Raw genomic sequence first — 19,163 nt, 5'->3', positions numbered from 1 at the left:
TGGCAGCTGCCAACATCTTTCCTGGCACCCACCAAGTGTTTTGTAATGTATTCAGCCTGACATGCCCGGACTTGCCCGGGCTGGCCAGGCACAATTCCTAGGTAGCTTCAGTCGAAAGACAAAGGATCTGAAGGATCCTAGCCGGCCCAATCAAAAGGGCTAGCTTCCCAGCCGGGAGACCAATGGTCGCCCGGTTACTGTAAATAGCCTATCGGGAGTAGGGGGTGTGTTTAGGTGTGCTTGGTGGCGGGTTTTCTGAATGCATATAAACCGGCCTGCGAGCCGGTCAGTTGTCTTTGTCCTGAACTAAATAAAGGTATGCTTAGCTGAAATCACTCTCCGTCTGCATACTTTTCATGTTTCTACAGCGGGCAGAGCCGGGTGGGGCTTTGCCCAGCAAAGCTTCTGATTGGCCATTGGAGATTTGATTGTTGTTGTTCAGTCGCACAGTCGAGTCCGACTCTTCGTGACCCCATGGACTAGATCCCGCCAGGCCCTCCTGTCTAGTCTGCGGTGATCTGGGATCCCAGGAACGTGAAGTCTGTCACTACTTCCACAGCTTCCCCTTCTATTTGCCAAGGAGTGATGGGGCCGGATGCCATGATCTTAGTTTTTTTGATGTTGAGCTTCAAGCCCACTTTTGCGCTCTCCTCTTTTACTCTGAGCAAGAGGCTCTTTAGATCCTTTTCACTTTCAGCCATTAGAGTGGTATCATCTGCATATCTGAGGTTGTTGATCTTTTCCCCAGCAATCTTAATTCCCGCTTGTGATTCATCCAGGCCAGCATTTCGCATGATGTACTCTGCATATATATTAAATAAGCAAGGTGACAGTATACATCCTTGTCGTACTCCTTTTCCTATGCTGAACCAATCAGTTGTTCCGTATCCGGTTCTAACTGTCGCTTCTTGGCCCTTATACAGGTTTCTCAAGAGACATGTGAGGTGGTCTGGTACTCCCATCTCTTTAAGGACCTGCCATAGTTTGTTGTGATCCACACAGTCAAAGGCTTTAGCATAGTCAATGAAGCAGAAGTAGATATTTTTCTGGTACTCTCTTGCTTTCTCCATAATCCAGCGAATGTTGGCAATATGATCTCTCGTTCCTCTACCTCTTCGAAACCCAGCTTGTACTTCTGGTAGTTCTCTATCCACGTACTGTTGAAGCCTAGCTTGTAGGATCTTGAGCATGACCTTGCTAGCGTGTGATATGAGTGCAATTGTGCGATAGTTTGAACATTCCTTGGCATTGCCCTTCTTTGGGATTGGAATGTATACTGATCTTTTCCAATCCTGTGGCCACTGTTGCGTTTTCCAAATTTGCTGGCAAATGGAGTGCAGAACTTTAACAGCATCATCTTCTAAGACTTTGAATAGCTCAGCTGGAATACCATCACCTCCACTAGCTTTGTTGTTAGTAATGCTTTCTAAGGCCCATTTAACTTCACATTCCAGGATGTCTGGCTCAAGGTCAGTGATTATACCGTCGTGTTTGTCAAGGACATTGAGGTCTTTCTTGTATAGTTCTTCTGTGTATTCTTGCCATCTTTTCCTAATCTCTTCTGCTTCTGTTAGGTCCCTACCGTTTTTGTCCTTTATCATGGCCAGCTTTGCATGGAACGCTCCCTTGATTTCTCCAATTTTCTTGAAGAGATCTCTAGTCCTTCCCATTCTATTGTTTTCTTCTATTACTTTGCACTGTTCATTCAGGAAGGCCTCCTTATCTCTCCTTGCTGTTCTCTGGAAATCTGCGTTCAGTTGGGTAAATCTTTCCTTTTCGCCTTTGCCTTTCGCTTTCCTTCTTTCCTCTGCTATTTGTAAAGCCTCATCAGAAAGCCACTTTGCTTTCTTGCATTTCTTTTTCTTTGGGATGGTGGTGATTGCTGCCTCCTGTACGATGTCACGAACCTCTGTCCATAGTTCTTCAGGCACTCTATCTATCAAATCCAGACCCTTGAATCTATTCTTCACCTCTACTGTATATTCATCAGGGATGCGATCTAGGTCAAACCTGAATGGCCTCGTGGTTTTCCCGATTTTCTTCAGTTTAAGTCTGAATTTTGCAATGAGTAGCTCATGATCTGAACCACAGTCAGCTCCAGGTCTTGTTTTTACTGACTGGATAGAGCTTCTCCATCTTTGACTGCAAATTATATAGTCAATCTGATTTCGGTGTTGCCCATCTGGTGATGTCCATGTGTAGAGTCGCCTCTTAGGTTGTTGGAAAAGGGTGTTCGCTATGACCAGTGTGTTCTCTTGACAAAACTCTGTTAACCTTTGCCCTGCTTCATTTTGCTTTCCAAGGCCAAACTTGTCTGTTATTCCGGTTACCTTTTGACTTCCTACTTTAGCATTCCAGTCCCCTATGATGATGAGGACATCATTTTTTGGTGTTAGTTCTATAAGGTGTTGTAGGTCTTCATAGAACTGGTCCACTTCAGCCTCTTCTGCATCAGTGGTTGGGGCATAGACTTGGATTACTGTGATGTTGAATGGTTTGCCTTGGAATCGGACCGAAATCATTCTGTCATTTTTGAGATTGTATCCCAGTACTGACCCCTGCACTCTCTTGTTGACTATAAAGGCCACACCATTTTTTCTACGAGATTCCTGGCCTCAGTAGTAGATATAATGGTCTTCTGAGTTAAATCTGCCCATTCCTGTCCACTTAAGTTCACTGATTCCTAAGATATCGATGTTCAGTCTTGCCATCTCATTTTTGACCACGTCAAGCTTACCTTGATTCATAGATCTTACATTCCAGGTTCCTAAGGAGGACATCATTTTTTGGTGTTAGTTCTATAAGGTGTTGTAGGTCTTCATAGAACTGGTCCACTTCAGCCTCTTCTGCATCAGTGGTTGGGGCATAGACTTGGATTACTGTGATGTTGAATGGTTTGCCTTCCTCAGTAGCATATTGGACACCTTCCGACCTGAGGGGCTCATCTTCCGGTGTCATATCTTTTCGCCTTTTGATACTGTCCATGGGGTTTTCTTGGCAAAAGTACTGGAGTGGGTTGCCATTTCCTTCTCCAGGGGGATCACGCTTGGTCTGAGTTCTCTGCTGTGGCCTGTCCGTCTTGGGTGGCCCTTCACGGCATAGCCCACAGCTTCATTGAACTACGCAAGCCCCCTCGCCACAACAAGGCAGTGATCCATGAGGGGGGGGAGATTTGATAGCCTGTGCATATTTTCAAAAATATCGCTCAACAACAGCTGCCACCACAGCACAAGGATCTTTACTGTGTGTCTGTAGGTAAGCCATGGCAACCATTTTATGGCTGGCTCCACCTCCTGCAGCAGCCATTTTGTGGCAGCCATTTTGTGGATGTGCACGTATTACAGATTTGAAGGCTGAGAAATGGCAACTCCATACTATTCAATTATGAGTTTGAAGCAATCAGTACCCATTTTGCACTTTTGTGAACTTCACATTGAACAGTGTAGAGTATTAGCCGAATTGCTTTATTTACAACAATTGGCAATTTATAAATGGGTCTGATGCACTCACACATTCAATCAAGTTTCTAATAATTACAGTAGGAATTAAGCACGGTTGCATTAGCAGGTAGGGGTGATGGTGGGCAATACTTATCTGTCTTGCAGCTTGGTTGTTCCAATGAAGAATGGATGTGAAGAAATGGAAAACAAAGGGATCCACACTACCAGAACTAGCTGGACTGTGTGGGGGTCTCTTGACTGCAGATCAAGAGATCAAAGTAGAAGCAAGGGTTGGGGATAGCAAGTGGGACTCAAGGGGAGTAAAAGCAGATAGGGGGTTGATGCGGAAATTGCTAGATAGGAAGGGCCAGGTGAATGGTCCTTCCCTCTTATAGCAGGTCCAAGAGATGGGTGGTAACTGTGCCAACCTCTTGACCCACCTACCTGTTAGTCCATCCCCAAAACAATCCTATTGGTTGCATGTGGGAAGGGGAGGTTACCTGAAGAGGTGGCCAATATTGTAACCTAAAACCTTACTCAGAGTATGGCATCTGGACAGGTGTGAAAACCTAGGAGTCAGGATGCTCCGTTGTAGTGCCGATGAAGCTGGCTATTCTATTGATAACCAAATGTCCATATGGCAGGAAATACCAATGCAGGAACAAAGCAGGAGATGGGTAGTACGTGACTACAAACAGTTCTGCAATGGGGGCTGTCTCCTCCTGGGGTGGCTGTTCCATTGCTCACAATAATGGAGGTTTGTGCTTCTTCACCAGGCTGGGCAACTGTGTAGCTGAAACCTTATTTACATGTAAGGCATGTGCAGACACCTTCTATGTGTGGCACCACAACAGGTGACTTAAAGTGTACAGCTTTCTGAGCCTATGTGTGTGTGCACAGTCCATTGTGTGTAGCAATAAATAGTCCATAAAGCTCATTCTCTAACAGGAGTTGCCACACCAGCTTACAATGAGTAATGAATATACTATATTCTCATAGCAGGCTGATTTACCCTTTATGTATATAGGTATTTCATAAATGTATATTCTAGCTGTCCCCTCAATTTTGGGTCTACAGAATGCTAATAATAATAAAAAGAGAGCCAATTTGGTGTAGTGGTTAAGTGTGCAAACTCTAATCTGGGAGAACTAGGTTCGATTTCCCACTCCTCCACTTGCAGCTGCTGGATGACCTTGGGCAAGCCATAGTTCTGTCAGAGCTGTTCCCTCAAGGACAGTTCTCTCAGAGCTCTCTCAGCCTCACCTACCTCACAGGGTGTCTGTTGTGGGGAGGGAAAGGGAAAGGAGATTGTAAACTGCTCTGAGACTCCTTCAGGTAGTGAAGGGCGGGGTATAAATCCAATCTCTTTTCTTCATCTTCTTCTAAAACAGTCATACTGTCACTACATAAAATCTTACAATAACTGTACTATTCTCTAAAAACTACATATGAAAGAACAAAAAGCTATATACTTAATCCCCCAAGGCCTGGTAAAATTAAAAAATAGTATTAACTTGCCTTCTGAATGATAGTCTATCTCTCTAGGAGGAGGAGTATTTTATGGACAGGATATCACCACTTAGAAGGTCATGCTGTTTATGGTTCCGAACCCAGTGTGGAAAAGGAAGGCAGATAGAGCAGAGCTTGACCAAGTGATCTAGGTGCCCAAAGAGATTCATGTGGGAGGAAATGTTCCCTAAGGCACCCTAATCCCAAACAGTTATGTCTTTAAATAATAGAACCCGGTCTTTGAATTTAGTCCTGAAACTAACTGACAGCCAGTGGAACTCTTGCCACATGAACATAATACTGTCTATGGTGACATAAGTGGCAGGCACTGGTGCAGGTGTGGGGTGGGTTTTAGTGCTGCTTTTGATGTCAGTAATGCACGTCCAGTTCTTTTCTTCTTTCTCTGGGCCAGTTCCCTGTTTCAACACATGGAACTGTTCTGGGGTTGCCAACCACAGGTAGAGAAATTCCTGGAGACCTGGGGGCAGAGCTTGAGGAGGGTGGAGTTTAGGGAGGGGAGGATGCTCAGCAGGGAAGTAATGCCATGAAGTCCACCCTTCAAACTGCTATTTTCTACAGGGGAACTTATCTCTGAAGTCTGGGGATCAGTCATAATTTTGTGAAAACTCCAGGGCCAACCTGGCGGTTGGCAATGCAACTTTCACACCTAACTTGTTTCTGAGAAAGATTAAATGTACTGCTGCAGTTCAGGCTGAAAGTCAAAAAAGGCAAAATACGTTGTTGCAGTGTCTGTTTAAAGTGGGAAAGACAATAGGGAGCTGAGACTATTGTTACCTCAGTTACAAATGTTCTTCTATATATATCAAATAAAGTCCCTTCACCATAAAATCAACGCCCAGGCCAAACTGCTGGACCTAGAAACACCAAATTCGGGGAGAGCACTCTTACCATGGCGTAGATGCTCACTAAGAAGGGTTTTTTAGAAATTCAACCCCCAAGGGGGTCAAAATGTGCTCCCCCTATTGATTCCTATGTGACTCCCAGGCTGCTGCCTCCTTGCACCCCCCACTCTCTGACTGATCAGCTGCAGAGCTCAGTGTTCTGAGGTAAAAAAACACCCAGCCAGCTACAGGGGACTACAGAGAGCTAATGACAGTTGAGGAAACTGGGAGTGGCCAACCGCCTGTGAGGTGAAGCAAAGCTGCTGGCCCAGCCTCCCTATGGCTTCAAACATGCTTCCCCCTCCTACACCTGAGAGGCATTTGTCTGTCAGGTGCAGCAGCAGTTGCAGGGTGCTTAAAGCCACGAGGGAGCCTGCCCCAGCAGTAATGCCTTTAGTGATCCTGCCAGCCTCTCCTCCACAGTGGCTTCTAATACTCCTCCCCCCTCCCCCTCCTATGCTGGACAGGTGTAGGAGAGGAGGCTGGGGAGGTTTGCTCAGCAAGATTGCCTTAGCCCTGCTCCTGGCCCAACCTCCCTGATGCCTTTATACATAATCCCCCCAACACCAGACAGGTGGGTGTCAGGTGTAGGAGCAGGACCAGGGTACTTTAATCCGTCAGGGACACCACCTCAGCAGGATCACCTTAGTGATGCTGCTGGTCCAGCCTCTCTGATGGCTTCGAACCCCCACCCTCAACTCCTATACCTAACAGTGGGTTGTCTGTCAGGTGCAGCAGCGGTTGCAGGGTACTTAAAGCCATGAGGGAGCCCGCCCCAGCAGTCTACAGAGAGGTCCTTCAGTACAGAAAAAAAGTACATATGTCTCACTTCATTTTTACACTACAATCTTCTCCATTAGAATTCCTACAACAAATGTTACATTTCAAACTTTACATCATCAGTATTATAACTGGATTTATGGAAGTTAAATACCGTAGTGAAGCATGGGTATCAGGCTAGTATATTATAAGGAAGAGCAAATGATTTATTTGCGTGAATTATTGCTGGGCAGATATTCCTACTATGCAAGCATGTTCTTGCTGTTCTTGGGAGGGTATTAATCATATTGCGAAAGTGGGTATATGTCTCTTAGAGGGCATCTTCTAAATATCCCTAAGAGGGTGGGGCATGCTGCATGCTCGGACGTCTCAGTTTCTCACCCCATGCTAACTTGGTTTACCAGGTGTGCAGCTGCACATGTGAACTAAATCAAATGAAAAGCATTGCATTCAAGGCCATGTGAAGTTTGAGCTGTGGTGTTTTGTTCTGTGATGGTTCACTCCCACATGCCAATCCTTTCTTGGCAAAGCAGACATGCAGTGATGAAAATGCACATGTGAATGAGGCACGGCCCTATGATCCTCTCAAATTATAGTATGCCAGAAGAAGAGAAAGGAGGACTCACATTCATCACCTCTAGAAACTCCAGTGTCGTTTTTGTATGACACTCCTAGGATCACTGAAGAGCATGACCAGACTCTCCTATTCTGAGTCCTCACCCATGTTGACCAGAGACAAAAATCAGGAGTTGGAACGTAAGGAGTTGGCTTGTGTGCTTCCAAACCTTTGATAGATATGCCACATCCCTCTTCCATTTGCATACTTCTTGCCAATTTATGTTGCTGGCTCTGCATGGTCCATATGACAAGGCTGTGTGGCACGTTGGGATCTGAATAGAACCGTCTGGGAGCAGCAAGATGAGCGATGGGGGTCTCTGCTCATTTTATCTGAAAGCTTTGCTGGGAAGTGTCCAAAAGTGAGGGGCTGCCAGAACCGATGAATCATCTCCATAACTGCTAGAAATGTGCTTGAGCTAGTCTTGGAGCAACAAGAGTACTTTGAAAATGAGACCAGCGGTGGCCGTGAGTGGCACATTCTAATTACTTCACTTAGCTGCCTCTTGCTGGGTGTTTTCTACCCAACTCATCAAGAAATCACTAGGATTAGACTGTTGGCTGGCAACACCTGGATCATACACAAACACAGCCGATCCAAGCAGGAAGTAAGTATTAAATCTACAGAAGGGTGGAGTAAGAAATTAAAATGGCCCAGGAACAAGATCACTCAGCCAAGACCCGTCCAGGAGGCTGTTCTTGCTCCTCCTGGCCCCCCGCTGGCCCCCCTGGGCAGCAGCTCATCAGGCCCATTTGCATTAAGTAGAATGGTGAATCTGCTTCTGGAAGCGCTGGCAAATTCCTCTCGCTACCCCCTCTTCCATGCATGCTACACACTGGAAGAGTGTCGACACCCTGACTGATGTACCAAATCTTATCAGGGTGTCAACAGCTTGTTCTGATAAAAGTTCCCAGGGAAAGTTAAGTGGCATTGGCCCTGGCCAACAGTTACGATCAAAATAATTTAAAAAGGGGTTATATGTTGGTGATGTGGGGAAATGGAGGACCCATATTATGCTGAACAGAGGAATCAAATCAATAAACAGATTTCCCCCTGCCTCCATTATTAATACTCCTGTTTCCAACCAGATCGAATGACAAAAGGTCAGGGAGGTGTATATTCCTTATATACAAGTCTCTTATTTTTTTGGTGCCTGGTAAATTACTGTTGCTATCTTGTTCTCTCTTTTTTTTTTTTGCCTTTTGGGGGACACTGTCTCCTGGTTATGTGGAGAGCCCTTTCTACATCTTACCATTGTATGGACATTTTATTTAGACCTTCAAATCACTGTGTTGTAGTCAATGTTCCCTCTAAGCTGCATTTATGAGGTTTACCAATCTCCAGGAGATCCCTGCTATTACAATTGACCTCCAGATGACAGAGATCAGTTCCACTGGAGAAAATGGCAGCTTTTATGCCACTGTACCCTGCTGGGGTCCCTCCGCTCCCCAAACCCCACCCTCCCCAGGCTCCCTCCCAGCAATGCTCCCTCTAAGCTGTGGAGTCTTGTGAGCAAAAATTCTCCTCTGTGAGCTCCTGGCATTCAAGTTGTGAACGAGCAATTTGGCTACTGCATAAATTAGTCTGCTCTGGAGCCCTCCTTCCTGAGCTAAGGCAAAAATGTGTGAGCCGGAGACTAAAAAACTGTGAGCTAGCTCACACTAACTCAGCTTAGAGGGAACACTGTGTTGTAGTCAAGAGCAGGGGCAGCAGGTATGATTCTACTCCTTCATCTGTATGATGAAAAATGTGCAAAGTCCATAAAATAATGTAGTGCTGGATATGTCCAGACTGATGATTCTTTGGGAGATTTCAACATTCATGCCGAGGATATCTCACCAGGGCCAGCCCGGGATTGTATAACTTCTTTTTCTGCCTTGGGCTCTCCCAAATCATGACTGGTGCGGCACATGAAAGAGATTCCCACCCTGGACTTAATCTTTTGCACTGAATCTTTGGGGAAAGGTTTGATTTTAGGGCTACAGATTCACCCTGAACCATAGTCTGACCACTACCTACTCAAAGCCAAGGTGAATGTAGCTGCAACATCCTGCAGACCAGCCCCCCCAACCCCTGGTTAAAACGAGCCACTCACAGAGGCTCATGAATCCTAGTGGATTCCGGAACACTCTGGGTGTGGGTGTGTGAGGATTCCAAATACGTGCTCTGTTGAGGTTGCAGCAGAAGTGTGTAATATCAACAAGATCACTCCTCAACGTCTCCTCCTGCCCTTGGGATGAAACCCCCATCACTGTGGTCACTGATGAAACCCATCACCCATCACAGGTGATCTGAAAAGGGTTGGGAGATGTCTAGTATGGTGCTGGCAGAGAATTTATGCTGAATTTGACAGATAGTGTTATAGAGCTCATTGTAAAACCTATGACTGTCCCAACTGTATAAGGCAACACAGCACTGCTGACTCCTAAAGCTGAACCTTCATTGTATCATGAACAGACAGTCAGTTGAAGAACAAAGTTCGTCTGAAGTGCCCACGCATATGAAAGCTTATATACCCAGAATCAAACTTTGTTGGTCTTAAAAGTGCCACTGGACTCAAACGTTGTTCTATTGCTTCAGACCAACATGGCTACCCCACCTGAATCTATGTTCATGGAAGACAATTAGTTGTGATACTTTTGCAAAGTTTTTCACTGATAAAGTATCTGAAATACACTGTGATTTAGATGTTGATTTAGTATATGTCCACTGGAAGAAATACCTAATACACTGCCTGCTCTATTAACTGCTTTGACGCAGTTTCCATGTTACCACACCCTCAAAAACATGTGAACATAGATTCAGATTAACATGGAGAATTAGCTTGCATGTTTGTTCAGAGCACAGAAAACTGGGATCTTTTACCTAAAAAGGTGGCTGTGAGTAGCGAGTTTTCAGTAGGAAAAAGCTGACAGAGACCTGATTTAAAAGGAATACAGAGTTTATTGAGGGATTTGGTACAATAGTGTGTGTGTTGGGGGGACTTGTCCTAAGCCATTACTAGCATACTAAATCAAAGCCTGGAGAGGAGATGACTGAAAGGTGACATGATAGTCATCAACAAATATTTGAAGAGTTGTTGTATAGAGGATGGAGCAGAGTTGTTCTCTGTTGCCCCAAAAGGTTGGACCAGAACCAATGGACTGAAGTTGAATCAAAAGAGTTTTCAGCCAGACATTAGGCAGAACTTCCGGACAGGGTGGTTCCTCCGGGGAACAGGCTTCCTCTGGAGGTGGTGGGCACTCCTTTTTTGGAGGTTTTTAAGCAGAGGCTAGAGGGCCATCTGGCAGCAGTGCAGATTCTGTGCGTTTAGGCAGATCATGAGAGGGAGAGTGGAAAGGGACGAGCCAGCAACTTGACTTTTTAAAATTTATTAGAGTTTTTAATCTCCAATCACCCAAAGGGTCTTGTAGCAATTTACAACATTAAAACCACTAAGGTACAATAACATAAAACAAATAACAAGTATACATTATTAACATTAAAATATTACAATGTTAATGTATGTGGCTATCACCATACCACTATTAAAACAGCCCGAACACATGGTTACCCTCCAAAGGCCGACCTAAACATGCCCTGCAGAAACTAAATAAGTCCAGCAGGGCACGGGTGCCACCCGAGAGTGCGTTACATAGGGTAGGGGCCGCAACTGAGAAGGCCCTTTCCTTGGTGACAGCCAACCAAGCTATCCTGGGACCAGGCATTCATAAGAGGCCCCTAGATGATGACTGAAGGGGGGGGGGTTGTAACAGGAGAAGTGGCCCTTTCTTACATGCCCAGGGTAATGCCAATCACCACTTTGGGGTTAGGAAAAAATTTCTCTCCAGGCCAGATTGGCCCAGGGATTCTGGAGGTTTTCTGCCTTCCTTTGGGCATAGAGCAGGCAGGGGTCACTGGGGGAGTAGGCGGGTAGTTGTGAATTTTCAGCATTGTGCAGGGGGTTGGACTAGATGACCTCGGAGTCTCTTCCAGCTCTACGTTTCTAAAGCACAGACAGACGCATTCCTTACTCTAACTAGTATACCAACAACAAAACTAATAATTCAGCAATTTGGAGTAGGAGTTACTCTTTGAGATAAAGGTGTACCATGTGGGAAAATGAACAACAGGACAGACGAGAAGTGAAATCAGTTGGGACAGAGGTGTCCAGTCTTTCAGATGTGAGGGCCTAAAGAGCAGAGAGGAGGACTCTGTTGTGTGGTGCAAGTAGTGTGGTTTGAAAAATAGGGGGGGGGGATTGATCAAGAAGGAGAGCAAAGATTACCTGTCCTGGTCTGTGACAAAATCAGATTAAAGAAGGAGGGATCCAGCGTATGTTGGGAGTCTCTGCTGCAGTTCAGTTGGTATCCAAGATCAGACTCCCATTGCTGGCTCTAAAGCCTGGCTAGGTATAACATTTTTGGCCCATAGCATTAAAATGGGTTCTTTTCAGGAAACAAAAGATTATGACAAAGAATAAAGGAATACTTGAGAATTGGGCAATTTATCAGGAGAAGAAGGATTGGATTTATACCCTGCCCTTCACTACCTAAAGGAGTCTCAGAGTGGTTTACAATCTCCTTGCCTTTCCCCTCCCCTCCCCACAACAGACACCCTGTGAGGTAGGTGGGGCTGAGAGAGCTGTTTTGAGAACTGCTCCTGAGAGAACAGCTCTGAGAGAACTTGTAACTGACCCAAGGTCACACCGGCAGCTGCATGTGGGGGAGTGGGGAGTCAAACCTTGTTCTCCCAGATTAGAGTCCATGCTCCCAACCACTACACCAAACTGGCTCTATAAACTATAGAACTGACTGTGTGTCACCAGGGAAGGTCAACAGGAAGATCCAGGTGGGGCAGCTGTGAAGCAGCAGAACAAAGTCTCAGACCAGGGGCACCTTTAAGACCAACAAAGGTTTGTTCTGGGTTTAAGCTTTTGTGTGCCATGCACAGTTCTTTTTCTGATTGTTTTTGACTGAAGTATAATTCAGGATTACAAAACTGGAGGCATGAAGCTGAGTCATATACTGGGCAGGAACTTTGGAGACAATGGGGAGATCTGACTTGAGGTTCCAGACTGTCACAGGACACTCAGCCTCTGAATTGTGTTAATGATCAGCAGGGCTCTTTTTGTAGAAAAAGCCCAGCAGGAACTCATTAGCATATTGGGCCACACCCCTGACAGCACAGCTCATTAGCACATTAGACCCCCATGTTACCAGAAGTGTGGTCATCCAGCCACACCCACCTTTTGCTTCTTATTCTGTTTACCTTGTTTGTTGTCAAAACCCAGGGCCTTTTTTTGTAGCAGGAACTCCTTTGCATGTTAGGCCACACACCCCTAATGTAGCCAATCCTAATGAGTTTCTGATGTTGGGTGTGGCCTATTATGCTAATGAGTTCCTGCTGGGTGTGACCAACTTGGGAGCCAGCCGGAACTCCGTTCCTGCCCAAAAATAGCCCTGATGATCAGTGATTCCATATCATAAAAGATAATACAGGAAGAGGCATTTTTTCCTTCTAGCCTGGGGTGGCCTAATTGCTATTGTCCTGTTGGCATTCCCTGATTTCTCCCAGACAAGCTTCCTTGGAAGCACTTAATGGGGTCGTTGTCCCGAGTTCCTCTGCTGTGTTCACTACAGCAAGATACTCTGATTGAGAAACAAAACACGTCAGTTGCTCCCCAAGTCCTGTGTGTGTCTACTGGGACTTGCTCACAGTGGGTGTGGTCAGACAGCGTGCTTTCCGAGCTCTGTCTGCACCTCTAATTTCATCTTGTTTCGTGTGTTCTGGAGAGAAATGTTCAGCCTTCTCCCCCATTACCACTGCTTGCTCATCCCGTGGGTGACCGTCCAGACCGTCCCGCCAGTAGAACACTGTCATGTGACTTTGACTCTAGTTCTGGAGGAGGAAAAGGCCCCTCAAAATGCAAGGCTGACTAGAGACTAGGGACTATTTTCAAAGCTGTCCAACCCCCAGAAACAAGACAAAGGGTAGTGCTCCTCGAGTTTCCCACTGGCAACCAACCCCCCTGTGGGCTCCAGATCCCAAAAAGCTACTGTGGGGCAGGAGTGCACAGGCATTAATTTAAATCCAAGGGGTGTTTATGCAGCTATGCGCATATCACTAAGTAGAAGGGGGAAATGGCGCCGAAATGGAAGGGACGGTTCCCTACTGTAGCGCCTTGATTGCACCAGATAAAGTCCAAATATTGGAACTGCGCTGGGAATCCGTAAACCTCGGACTTTCCCAAGTTCTGAAAAAAACACGCCAGGACAGTGATGAGTACCAGAGGCTGACAGCTGGGGAACAGGATACAGATGTGGATGTCTGAATGTGCAGTTTAAATCCACGGGCTCCAGCAACAACAATGGAGTAAATAGCACATCTGACCACACCCAGAGCTACACGTGCAGTACATACATTCAGCCTGGGAGGGAGGGTGTGCAGATGAAAATGTGTGTGTGTGTGTGTGTGGGGTGCTGGGTCAGCAACAGATGTTGACATGGTCCTGGAATCCATTACTTGTGCCCTGGATCCTTGCCCAACCTGGCTGCTAAATGCATGAAAAGACCACATCAGTGGGTCCTTAGTATCGAGTATAAAGCAATCACTAACTCAGAACACATTTCTTTGTCCTCTCAAAGAGGCAGTTATCAGTCTGCTACTAAAAGCGGGGGCGGGGGGGGCGGACTATCCATAAATAAAAGTTATGTAGCCAATTATTGCCCTGTCTCTATTCGGCCCTTCCTAGGCAAAATGATTGAGAGAGTAGTAGCAGACCAAGTTCAGGTCTTATGGGGTAATTCATCTGCTCTAGACCCTTTTCAGGTTTCAGACCAGGTTATGGGATGGAAATGGCTCTTCAGGCTTTAGTAGATGACCTCTATCTAAATGTAGACAAAGGTCAGGCCTCCTTGTTGGTCCTACTGGATTTATCTGCTGTCTTTGACATGGTGGCCCATGCCATCCTGTTGAGGTGCCTGGAGGTAGAAGTAGACATCGGGAGTTCTGTGTTAGGCTGGTTCAAATAATTTCTCACAGGCTCAGAGTGAATAAATTGAATCTAAACCCTGGAAAGACAAAGGTAATGCTGATTGGGAATGTAGAGGTCTTTTTTTTTTAACAATATTTTATTAATTTTTCCATACATACATTCAACATACATACTCAGGGGGAAATCTTCAAGTAATTATAATGCTTATGCCTAATAACTAAACCATGTTGGTCAAATGTTCATCTCAAATTTTTTTGCCATTTTTCCAGGTGTTTCGTAATAGATTTCAATAGTTCTATATAATTATTCTCCAACAAAGAGCTGCATTTATTTGTTATGTTTATTCCTAAATATTTAATCTTGCTTTGGGCTTCTAAACCTGTTTTCTCTTGTAATAGAAGAACTTGTGTTTTAACCATATTTTTGTCAATATTTTTGTTTTTTTACAGTTAATTTTGAATCCTGCTACAGTTCCATAGTCTTGCAATGCATTTATCAATATACTTGTAGAATTAAGAGGATTCTCTAGAATAAACACTAAGTCATCTGCCAATGCTAAAAGCTTGTACTCTTCTCTTAGCTTAAGGCTTAAAATTTGTTGGTCCTTTCTGATTACATCATTTAGAATTTCATGAACAAAAATAAACAACAGTGGTGAAAGGGGACAACCTTGTCTCATTCCTTTATGAATTTCAATATCCTGTGATAGATTACTGTTAATCAAAATCTTTGCTCTCTGCTAAGTATAAATTGCTTCAACAATTTTCTGGAAATCTGTGCCTGCTTGAGCATATGAAAGTAATTCAACCATAAAATTCCAGTTAACATTGTCGAAGGTCTTGAAAGGCATTTTGCTCCCCACTTTCAATGGGGTTCAGCTGACCTTGCTGATTCAGTTAAGAGCCTCTGATCCAAAATTACTCCTAGAGAAACAAATTAATGTAGCTGCTAAAATGCCTTGTTGCAACTCAGCCTACCCCATAAGATGGCCTCCTACCTCAATACAGATGATATGGCCACCTGGATCCGTTCCACAGTAACATTGAGTAGACTACTGTAATGCACTCTTCATAGGCCTCCCCTCAAAGTTAACCCAGGGACTCCAGTTGGTATGGAAGGCTGCAGCTCCATTATAACTAGGATCCAGATGGAGCATGCATATCACTCCCACTCTGCAGTCACTCCATTGGCTGTCCATCAGTTACCGGGCTCAAAGTAAGGTAGTGACTATCACATACAAAGCCCTCCATGGTCTTGATCCCTCCTATCTATGGAGCTGCCTCTCCCTCTCTGCTCCACCATGATAAGTTCCCTCATCTGGACAGGGCCTTCAATGGAGGCCACTCTGTAAATGGGCAAAATCAACAACTGCCTGTGCATGTCCATGCTCAGTTTTGGCTTGTGGAATGGTCTGCCTGAGGTGGTCAGGAAGGCTCCCACCCTGCTGGCTTTGCACAAGCTATGCTAAGCTGAATTATTCAAGAGGGCTTTTTTGGACACAAAGTAGGGCTGCGCTGTAATGATGCAGCTCAGAGAAAGGCCTGAGATGGAAGGTTGGGGACTGTGGACTAGACCACCACTGCACATAGATTCGGCTGCCTGTCACTCTAAGTAGGCTCCTACTGTGTAATTTTGCCTTTTGTTTAATGTGTCATGTTAATACTTACGTTGGTTTTCCACATCTCTGCAACAAGTCAAATGCCTCTTGGGATATCTCACTCTGTTGATTGTACTGATTTATTCTATAGATCAAGGTGGGTCTGAAGCAACAGAACAAAGTTAGAGCCCAGTGGCACCTTTAAGACGAACAAAGTTTTATTCAAGGTGTGAGCTTCCTTCTTTGTACTGGCTGTGTTTCATATCTGTGTAAGGCTGTATCGCATATGTGTGTTTTTGTACATTTCTTTTGCAGAGGTAAACTTATTCCTTCTTTCACATGTGTTTCTTCTTATAAAATACCCATTTTGCCACCTGTATTCTGCTATAGAATTTCTTTCCTCCTGGGTGCAAGAAAGAGCCCTCAAGCCATTAAGAGCATAAACGGCAGAATTTCACCACATGGCTTTTCCTACCATGGCACTGAAATGTTGGAAGATGTTCCTGGAAGATTTGTACTTCCCTTCTATGGAACCCTTAAAGATAACAAGAGTAATTCCACTTGTTAGGGCTGCAGGAACTAGACTTTAAATCAGCAAAGATAAAACTCTTCCATCTCCTTTCTTTTATTCATCTTTCCCCCCTCACTAAAATGCCAAATGTGTTGCAACCAGCTGTGCATGCTTTTGTGTTTTGTAGTTAATTATTAAACAAGATTTCATCTATCTTGTTTTGTGTGTGTGCTTTTACTGACATTTTATAGAATCATTGTCTTGGGTGGATACATAACAGCTTTCCTTTTGCTTATCAACACAACCTTTGAACTTCTCAGCTATATCATCTACAACAAATTATATTTTCTGGATGTATGATAACTCCCTTGTGTGTGTGGAACCCACTGACAAAACTGTCCTCCATAATGAGATTTGTACTCTGATGATAACAGTAAACCAAATAAGGAACCACAGGGGTCACTTCAGGATAGATCTCTCTGTTTAGAGAGATAGGCCCTTTCTGCACCCGTAGTTTGCCTCAGTTTCTGAGCTTATCCTATTCTTCCATTCTGCATTCCCTCACACTTTAATTTCTACTTTGTTTTGGGGCTTTCTCTTGTTTCTGCATTTGTTTTACAGGAATCTGCATTCAGACCACTTCCAGCACACTGTTGCCCCACAGCTACCAAAACTCCTTTTGCTGTGATTCTTTGTTCTCATCCACTTTCAAATTGCTAATCCTTTCTAAAGTAGAATTGTTTCTGAGGGTATTTAAGTGCAGCCCACTGCTCTCGCCCGTTTCCACCTCTCTCGCTTTAGGTTGACACTCCCTTCCCATTCTGTTCCCCCCCCCTTCTTCTCCAAAGACAAAAGAGGACATGTGTCAGTTTTGCATGTGTGGGCCTGAATTTTCCCCTCACTTCCCTTTCTTTTTGCAGAATCACATAGGGAGAGAGGGAGGGATTGGCAGCCAGTTAGCTCAAAAAATGCAGGTTTTGCTTGTAGATGCAGAATGCATACAGAATACACAAATAAATAAACTGGAGGGGGGGGGGAAACAGTGCAAAGGGAATGTGTGCGACTGAGAAGTCAGCCCTTAAGGCTAGACTCCTCGGATTCTCCAGAGCAAGCCTTCAGTGCAGAAAGGGCCATACAAAACAAGAAGACAAACTGGGTCATTTGTTAGATATGGGCTATATGTTATGCTTTTAAAAAATTATTCCAGTCTACAGTCTGCATCATAGCCATTGTATCTAGCAGCAAATGTTATAGCCAAGAACTCATGGCAGTAGCAACAAAATGGAAAGACTATAAATGAGGTCTGCATTGCAAAATTTAAAACTGTTTCTGACCTGTTTAGATGTCATTACTCCCAGTTACTGGGTCTCCAACAAATAAGTGGCACCTGCATAAAACTATTGTTCTGATCTCTAGAGAAAGACACAAATCCCGGTAAACTACTTTCAAACCAGTTGGAAGCCAATTTATATCAGTAGTATAGATGCATTCAGTGTAGGGTTGCCCTGCAGATCTCCCAGAATTACATCTGGTCTCCAGGTAAAACAAATCAGTTTCCCTAGAGAAAACAGCTGTTTTGGAAGGTGGGCTATCTGGCATTATAACCCACTGAGGTCTCTCCCCTCCCCAAACCCCACCTTCCCCAGGATCCACTCCCAAAATCTCTAGGAATGTCACAATCCAGAGCTAGCAACCCTAGTCCAATGGTGGTTTTAATCGGAGATACAGGGGTTTTCTGTACTCCTCAAGTACTTTTCTTCTTGTATAAGTTCTATTTGCTTGTTCTCTCAGCCATCCCTATGACCTCTAAAGTGGAAATTCTATCCACAATTACTTGTGAATGTTGTTGTTCAGTCGCACAGTCGAGTCAGGCTCTTCGCAACCCCATGGACCACCTCACGCCAGGCCCTCCTGTCTTCCGTCGTGCTCCGGAGTTTGCTTAATTTCATGTTCGTTGCCTCGATAACACTGTCCAACCATCTCATCCTTTGCCGTCCTCTTCTTCTTTGACCTTCAATCTTTCCCGGCATCAGGGTCTTCTCCAGTGAGTGCTCCCTTCTCATTTGGTGGCCAAAGTATTTGAGCTTCAGCTTCAGTATCTGGCCTTCCAGGGAACAGTCAGGGTTGATTTCTTTTAGGATTGACTGATTTGATCTCCTTGCAGTCCAGGGGACTCTCAAGGGTCTTCTCCAGCACCATAATTCAAAAGAATCTATTCTTCGGCGCTCGGCCTTCCTTATAGTCCAACTTTCACAGCCATACAGTACTACTGGGAATACCATTGCTTTGACCATACGGACTTTTGTTGGCAGGGTGTTGTCTCTACTTTTTATTATGCTGTCAAGGTTTGCCATCACTTTCCTCCCAAGGAGCAGGCGTCTTTTAATTTCATGGCTGCAATCACCATCTGCGGTGATCTGGGATCCCAGGAACGTGAAGTCTGTCACTGCTTCCATGACTTCCCCTTCTATTTGCCAAGGAGTGATGGGGCCGGATGCCATGATCTTAGTTTTTTTGATGTTGAGTTTCAAGCCAACCTTTGCGCTCTCCTCTTTCACTTTGAGCAAGAGGCTCTTTAGGACCTCTTCACTTTCTGCCATTAGAGTGGTATTGTCTCCATATCTGAGGTTGTTGATGTTTTTCCCAGCAATCTTAATTCCGGCTTCTGAATCATCCAGGCTGGCATTTCGCATGATGTACTCTGCATATAAATTAAATAAGCAAGGGGACAATATACATCCTTGTTGTACTCCTTTTCCTATGCTGAACCAATCAGTTGTTCCATATCCTGTTCTAACTGTCGCCTCTTGACCCTTATACAGGTTTCTCAAG

Source organism: Gekko japonicus, unplaced genomic scaffold (genome assembly GCF_001447785.1).
Source record: "Gekko japonicus isolate JY-2015 unplaced genomic scaffold, Gekko_japonicus_V1.1 scaffold772, whole genome shotgun sequence".
Lineage (NCBI taxonomy): Eukaryota > Metazoa > Chordata > Lepidosauria > Squamata > Gekkonidae > Gekko > Gekko japonicus.
This window is presented reverse-complemented; position numbering follows the sequence as displayed.